The sequence below is a fragment of the Ptychodera flava genome, chromosome 7, assembly GCF_041260155.1.
Source record: "Ptychodera flava strain L36383 chromosome 7, AS_Pfla_20210202, whole genome shotgun sequence".
In the NCBI taxonomy this organism is placed as follows: Eukaryota; Metazoa; Hemichordata; class Enteropneusta; family Ptychoderidae; genus Ptychodera; species Ptychodera flava.
Window position 1 is genome coordinate 35,241,303 of NC_091934.1, and position 7,863 is coordinate 35,249,165.

At 37.9% G+C, this 7,863-nt stretch overlaps 1 non-coding gene across 1 annotated transcript; it reads left to right on the forward strand.

Moving 5' to 3' along the window:
• Positions 1–2,481: 2,481 nt before the first annotated feature.
• Trnar-ccu (transfer RNA arginine (anticodon CCU)) lies at positions 2,482–2,564 on the forward strand. The gene is given in 2 exon segments: positions 2,482–2,518; positions 2,529–2,564. It is a non-coding gene; the product is annotated as a tRNA-Arg (tRNA).
• The last annotated feature ends 5,299 nt before the right edge of the window (positions 2,565–7,863 follow it).

A 7,863-nucleotide genomic window follows, 5' to 3' on the forward strand; every position in this document is an offset into this window, starting at 1 on the left:
CGTAACGTGGCAAATTCTGTTGTGCATTTATCGATTTCTCGAAGGCTTTCGACACTGTTAAAAGACAGCGACTTTGGGACAATCTTCTCAAGGGTGGTATATTAAAGGGAAAATGTTGCATGCAATTCACAGTTTTTATTAACAGGCTATGTTAACTGTTCTGTAGGTGTTCGCCAAGGTTGTATGATGAATCCGTTCTTATTTTCGTTTTTCATCAATGAATGAATTATGTCACGAAATACAGAATACTTGTTATCGTGGCGTCCAGCTCTTTCCAGATTTAGTTGAAATTTTGTGTTTATTATTTGCAGACGATGTTGCTCGTTTTTCAGATAGTGTAGTAGGTTTACAACGTCTTCTAGGTTTTTTTTAGTTTGTATTTTGAGCGGTGGAAATTGACTGTAAACTTGAAAAGAATGTTGTAGTGTTTAACCCTTTCACCCCCAGTTCCCTGTATACAGGTCCAACTTTACCATAGAAAACAATGGATTTGGGACAAACCATGGTGGTGAAAGGGGTTAAAGGGGGCGGGTGCCTTTCAAAAGCTTAGAAATGGGTTTTTAACGGCGAGAAAGGGAACGTTGTTTCGTATTACAAATATTTAGGAGTTGTATTCTCATGTAGGTTAAATTGGTCAGTCGCTATTAAAACGTTAGCGCAACAAGCCAAAAATGATTTTACGGGTATTTATAGAGCAACAAAGAACTCGGATATGTTTTCATATCATGTATTTTTAAAGATATTTGACTCTATGATTTTACCCATCATGACTTATGGGTCAGAAGTATGGGGGTTTGAGAGATATGAGAGTTTAGAACGAGTTCAATTTTTTGCTTGTCGCCTCTTTTTAGGAGTTTGAAGTAATGCCCCAATATTTTGTTCAGGAGAGTGTGGAATTCGAAGATATCCATCTATTTATATAGGGCGAAACGCTGTGTTAAATATTGGGCCAAACTTATCAAAATGTCAAATAATAGATACCCTAGAAAATGCTACGACATGCTGTACAGCATTGATAAATCGGGTATCCGTTCCAAACCAACATGGCTTTATCACATAAAAAATTATTGTGTTTAACAAACTTACAAGATGTTTGGGAAAATCAAAATGTTCCAGATGTAAACGATTTCATGAACACTTATATAAAAAATTTCAAATAACGTCTATAAAGATCATGGCACAGTCAAGTATGTACTCTTGATAAATTAACAAGTTACATAGAATTTAAGATTTCTCTTGATCCAGAAAATAATAGTAACGAAATAGAAGATGAGTACCGTTTTCTTTTTTGTTGTACCTTTTTACCAGCTACAGACAGAAATATATTCCCACAATGTAGTGTAATAAAGGGAAAGTGGCTTCACAACATCACTCATCTCGTCTTGTATGTGCTTTAGTGTGTTTAGTGTCTGAAATGTTTTGGCTGTTAGTGTGAAAATTAACAAACGAATCGTTAATTTTAAAATAGAAGATCAGTACCGTTTCCTTTTGTGTTGTACTTTCTACCTGCTACAGACAGACATATATTCCCACAATGTATTTTATACCGCCTTCCAAAACAACATTTTTTCCGCTTTTGACTACAAACGATGCTACCATTCTTCAGTGTTTTGCAGCATGAAAGCTTACTTTTCATGCCATGAGAGTAAAAGAGGTTTATGAATTGCTTGCAAGAATACTTGCAAGAATTATATTTGTAAAGTGTCGTTGGCCGAAGGCCTTGAATTACTGAATAAAGGCCATGTATATCGACGCAGCTGACATCGCGATCGTTCTGTAATGGGATGGGGAAATGCCGAGTTTGTTTACAGCTAACTAGAAGGCATCTGTCGAGCAATCTTTCCACTTCTGTGATTCTGCAACCATAGAAACTGTATGACTATTTCAGTCGGATTTGAAATTAGAACTCACTCACAATCTGCAGTAGAAATATCACAGCAGCAGGGTGTTGCTTAATTTTTTATTTCGGTGGTTAAACTAAAGTAAACAGTTTAGGCCAAAGGAGAAAAATGTGCAGTTCCGATAACCCAACCTACCCTATTTTTGCCTGCCGACCCTAAAGTTTTTAGAGCTACGTTAACACAGAAGTAAAAAATTAAAGAACAAACTCGTAAAATCACGTGTCCGTTACCTGGCATTTGACTTTTGCTTGAACGAGGATGTCTTTTGTGTTTTTTTTCCTTTATATGTGTGATACATTTTTTCTGGAAATTTGGCCTGTGTTGACCGCCCTGAACCCCTGAAAAATGCATATTTATAAATACCAATATTTTTGAAAAAATCTCTGCCGACCTATACCCTATTTTTGAAAACCATGTTATCGAAACAGCACAATTATTTTTAGCCCTTTTCTATACTATACCTGTGTCTAGTGAAAAATTGAACGCCTTTGCTTTTCACTGAAGTTCAAATCCCCATCTATATCGTGGTGCGAAAAACGTCTAACGTTCGAAAACTGCAGTGCCGCCTACCAAGCAGACAGCCCCCGTGGCCTAATGGAGAAGGCGTCGGTCTCCTAAGCTGCAGTCAACCGAAGATTGCGGGTTCGAGTCCCGGCGGGGGTGTGCATCTTTTAGAGAAACGTTCAAAAGCTCTATCGAAGTACGCGTGTGAGTTGCCTAGCAACCGTGTCGTCGAACACGAGTGGTTGGTGCGCGTAATTTACAAACCTTGCTGATGTTGTTGTTGTTGTTATTTTTCCTGAAGAAGTCAATTTGGATACTGGTTTTGTGTTCAGATAACTAAAAAACCTAATTCTTAGATGACAAATCGGTTGCAATTCTTACAAAGAGCGTTTCTTACAATGCTTCTATATTATAATCATCGAGGGACTGGACAGAAATTACAGGGAGTCGTGGCAGTTTTTTTTTCAAAATGACACTGCGCGAAAAATAATGACCCATCAAAAGTGTCCCCTGCGTGTTACAGTCCATATCAATAACATCTTAATTGACACATAACTTCTCATTTGACCTTTGAACTTTCAAACTTTTTGGCTTTTAACCTTTACAAATTATCACTTTTATACAAGGCTTCTAGAAATTCGATGAAAAAGCGACCACATTTCATTAACAATTCTATCAACTGCGTGAAGTACAATTGGCGGTTCAAAATCAAAAGGGACAATAGCTGTAATGTTTACCCTCATTTATAGTCTGGCTTGTAATTGTACGAAGAGCACTATCATTGTTTGTCAAGAAAGTTACTGCAGCCCATAAATCAGTGTTGCATAAAAGTGATTATTTGTAAAGGTTAAATGTATTCTTCCACAGGTCAAAGGTCAAATGAGAAATTATATGTAACTTAAGATATTATTGATATCTGAGTGGACAGTGACATGAGGGGAGGGTCATTTTTTAGCGAATGAATATAGGGGAGGGCCACTTTTTTCATGCAAACACTTTTGAAGGGTCAATATTTTGTTCATGCAGTCACGCATTTTGAAAAACACAGGCCCGCCCCCTGTAATTTCTGTCCAGTCCCTTACCTGAGCACCGCCACTGCATACCCTCGGAGTCCTTCGACTTGTTCATCGAAAACGAATAATCACGCTAAAACCGTTATTTTGTTTAGTTTTACCCGTCTTCATACTTTTAGAAGTCTTTTAAAGAGTATCATAGAGTAGTCTTGTTCCCTGCCCTTTTCCAGACAGAGGTAGAGGTAGAAACGGCGCAGGCTAGACCAGAACCAGACTTAAATGATTGAGTCTGGTTCCCAGACACATTTCTACCGCTGGACCCTATTTTCGTTAGAAGCGCAGCCAGCGGCAGAAATGGGTCAGGGAACCAGACTATGAGTGCATGAGTTTAATGGAATTACGCGTGTACGGGGGAGACTTCAAGATGTACACATCCTTGCAGTTTTTTCGCCAATCAGAAAACTTCTCAGATGGAACAAAGTCTTACAACATGCCTGTTTTGTCTTTTCCCTTCCTGTATACTCATATTGGCTGACATCATGATGTTCTACGGGGTTAATGAAGGTAAGAAATACACCCGGCAGTTTCAATACGGCGTTCAGGACGGGACATGGTAAATAAGGGAGGCTTCAGTAATTACAAGGGGTGGGTAGGGGAAATTCAAATCAAACCTGTTCTGTCATATGACCCTTTCCTACTCACTGCGCTGTGACTGTGAACCTCCCCGCCACTGTGTGATGTGACATTTTGCACCACGATTTACATATATTCATGCTGTAGCCGATCGCATAAAGTGACTGACAGATAGCAAAATATTACAATTAAAAGCTATACTGTTTTCTTATGTACAGGATCAAACTTACTGTTCAGTACTGAAAGTGTGATTTCCATGTTGTGCTAACTCTACCTGACCTTGTTTACTTGAAACACATCTCTGTAATGTTAAGGTCATTTTCAGCATCACTGTCACTATTGTCAGTAATGGCATAATTGCATTCTGTGTCGTTTTCATTATAATTCAGCCAGTGTTAATATCACTCGTCTTCTTTACGTTTAGAATAATAATAATAATAATAATAACAATAACAATAATAATAATATCATCATGACCATCACCGCCACAATCATCATGGTCTATAGTTTCACTGGTATTGCTATGACCTTACTCTTGACGGATGTGTATTATCTCCTTCAGCTTGAAAATAATATGTACACGTATTGCAAAGAATCGATGTATTTTGCTGGCATTCCTCTGTCCAGAAAATATCACATGGATGATTCAAGCTAAGTTTATAAAATCAGCTTCTGTAAAAAAGTAACCCTTTCCCCTTACAAGACAGATTTATAACAAGCGACCCTCCCCCGCAGAGTTTTTCTAAAACGTGGCCCTCCCCATATTCCCCCGGCGCATCTCCCGCCGCGTACATATGACCCTCCTCGTCGATTAACAGTGATAGGTATTATATCGTCTTCCAAGACAGCTCATTAGAACTTGGAATAACTGTTAGCCATTTAAATTTTAAGTTTTAATTTGGTTTCTGCTGAAAATGTTGACCGATTTGAGAATATTTACTGTAAAACTGAACTGCAAATGAAATGACGTGGGGATTCTTACTTACACATTTTGCGCGCAGGTAACTGATCAGCCCTCTCGTATTATCGACATAGTCAAGATCACGATAACATAATTTCAAAATCTGTAGTCTTGCACTAAAATTCACATGACTTATTTTTGTGTCTGACAGGTTGAAAACTAGCCGCCCATGGTTGCTTGACGTTGTCTGCAACCTTGCATAATAATAAGCTCTCCTTTGGCCTGTTCGTCTTCGATGGTGGGTTGTGCTATTGTTACACACCACGCGACAAAGTTTGCTGGAGTTTCTTCTGGTTGCAGAAATGACCGTCCCCACGGGTAGAGGCGGGATTGGTATGGGTGTCTTTGTCTCTGCACAAGGCTCTTCTTGCTATGGTTTACTTTATTTTAATACGTTTGACTATGATATGTATTGCCAATAAATAATATTATCAATTTTTTTGTTTTATTGGTCTTATGTTAGCACTGGTTTTACAACAAATTCTTTTTCTCCCTCGCCATGTCACGTATTTTGGCAGATGGTCTACTGAAGTATGTAGCCGACACGAACACGAACTGTCTGATACTGGCTATCAAATACTATGAAAAATAGTAAAGAATGAGCTACAAAATCACTATCAGTTTTAAGTTGCAGGTAGAATAAGTCTGTGCCTTTGTATAAAATACTATAAAAATAGTAGAAAGTGAGCAACCAGCTGAAAGTTAGTCGAGGAGACCTTAAACTTGTACACTACGCATATCATTAGCATCTCATTGTCGGCTTGTCCTTTGACAATCTTTAGTACGCAAAGCTTTGTCAATGTTTTGCGTCTATTATCTGATGCGTTTAATCGCCTGATTCGCCAAAGCAAGCAAGGGTAAATTACTAATCTGTGGACGCTGTCACCAGATTATCACCGGATTAACTTTGACAAAGTCAACAACGAACGCACCAGCAAGGTATAACCATAGACCCTCGAGGGTCTATGGTATAACACGGCTTTTCAGAGTTTGCCCTCTTCTTCTGTCTGAGTGGAAGTAGGTCTTCGGACTTTTCTGTGTAGTCCATGGACGATATTGTTGTTTTGTAAGCCACTTTGTGTATTATGTCGCACAGAACAGTGAAATTGGAACAAAAATTAAAATTCATGTTCTATTTTTATTCCTGTGAATAAAACGACTATTACAAGTTTATCGGGGTTTACAAACGCTGTAAAAAGTTATAAGTATGCACCATCAAAATTACAAATTACACAATACAGATGAAAGGTTCACGTATAAAAGACAATTTACCATAAAAAACAAGCAGTTTACTACCGGTGGAGATTTTTCATTTGCGGTTAAATTTTCTCTGTCTTTTTCTTCGGCTCGGTTTATAAAAAGTTAAACTCTCACAAAATTGTGAGTTTAACCACCCTTGACAACAGAAATGCATATCGTATAATTGAATGTCAGAATGCTTTTGAAAACTCGATATAAATTATGCTCTAAGGGACTGGTCAGTTTCTTCGGCCTGGGGGGGGCCGGTGGATCATGGGGGGGGGGTCACCCTGTTTTGACTTTGGTGATAGGGGGGTCACCATGTTTTTGAAATGCCCAATAGGGGGGTCAGTGTGTTTTGAATTTCGACACAGGCTAATCCTTGCCTAAAATGCATCGTGTCAGCCACAAATTTCATCATTCAGTTGCATTTTTCGGCGCGCCCTTCGGGCGCGTAACTTTAATAATCAGACATATTTTCAGCACCCCCAACTTTAACATATCAGGCATACATATATCAGAGATATGTGTATGTTCAATACTTTTCAGCGTGCTCTTCAAGCACATTACTTTAATATGTCAGACATTTTTCAGTACGCCCTTCCTGTGCATGACTTTAATATACAAGAAATATATATCAGAGGTATCAGGATGTTTCATATTTTTCTCCGCGCCCTTTGGGCGTCATACTTTAATAAATCAGAGATATATGCAAGAGATATCTTGATGTTTGCTAAGTGAAAGTGTACCGTTATGAAATCTGCATTTTATATGAAAAGCATGACAAATTCCTGATACTTTTCTGTTCTCTGTATGAGAATTCAGTATGAGAAAGCAACATGCACAAATATTTCACAATTATATATATTTCATAAAGTGACTTATTTTAGAGATAGAAAAATGACAAGATATCTTTCGTTGTCATTGACGCAACTGTTTTCCTTTGTGTCTCAGGTTTTCTGTAGAATGATGCTTTTTTATGACCAAAATAACAGTTAAAAAGGCAGTTTTTGTCATTATTAGCTGTGCTTTTATGGTTTCAATGTTACAAGAAAAGGACATCTCAGACACTGCACACATCAGAATTAGCTAAAATGCCTGTCTATGGCTCCTCAGGAGATTTAATTGGATGGCTGGCAAGTCTTAACACCTATCAAAATTTTTGATTTACTGCTTTTTCCTCTTTGATATTAATGATTGACATCTATTTCTGTTCAGGACATCTGGTTAAGCATAGAAATGTGAAATACATTCACAGCTCATTCAAAATGACTGTATTCAAACTTCAAGATTGACACTTTGAAATTCCTATCTTACAACTGACATGTCAACAATTTCATTAAAACACAGAATGACTGTTAAAATATAAATGTATGTAAAAATATAATATATATATATATATATATATATATATATATATATATATATATATATATATATATATATAATGTCCACCTTTTGTGTTACAGTTGTGGCGTGCGGGGGGGGGGTCACCCTGTTTTCGAAATTTGGGATAGGGGGGGTCACCCTGTTTTCAAAATTTGGAATAGGGGGGGTCAGCCACTTTTTGACGTCGGCAAAAAATAATCCACCGCCCCCCCCCCCCCAGGCC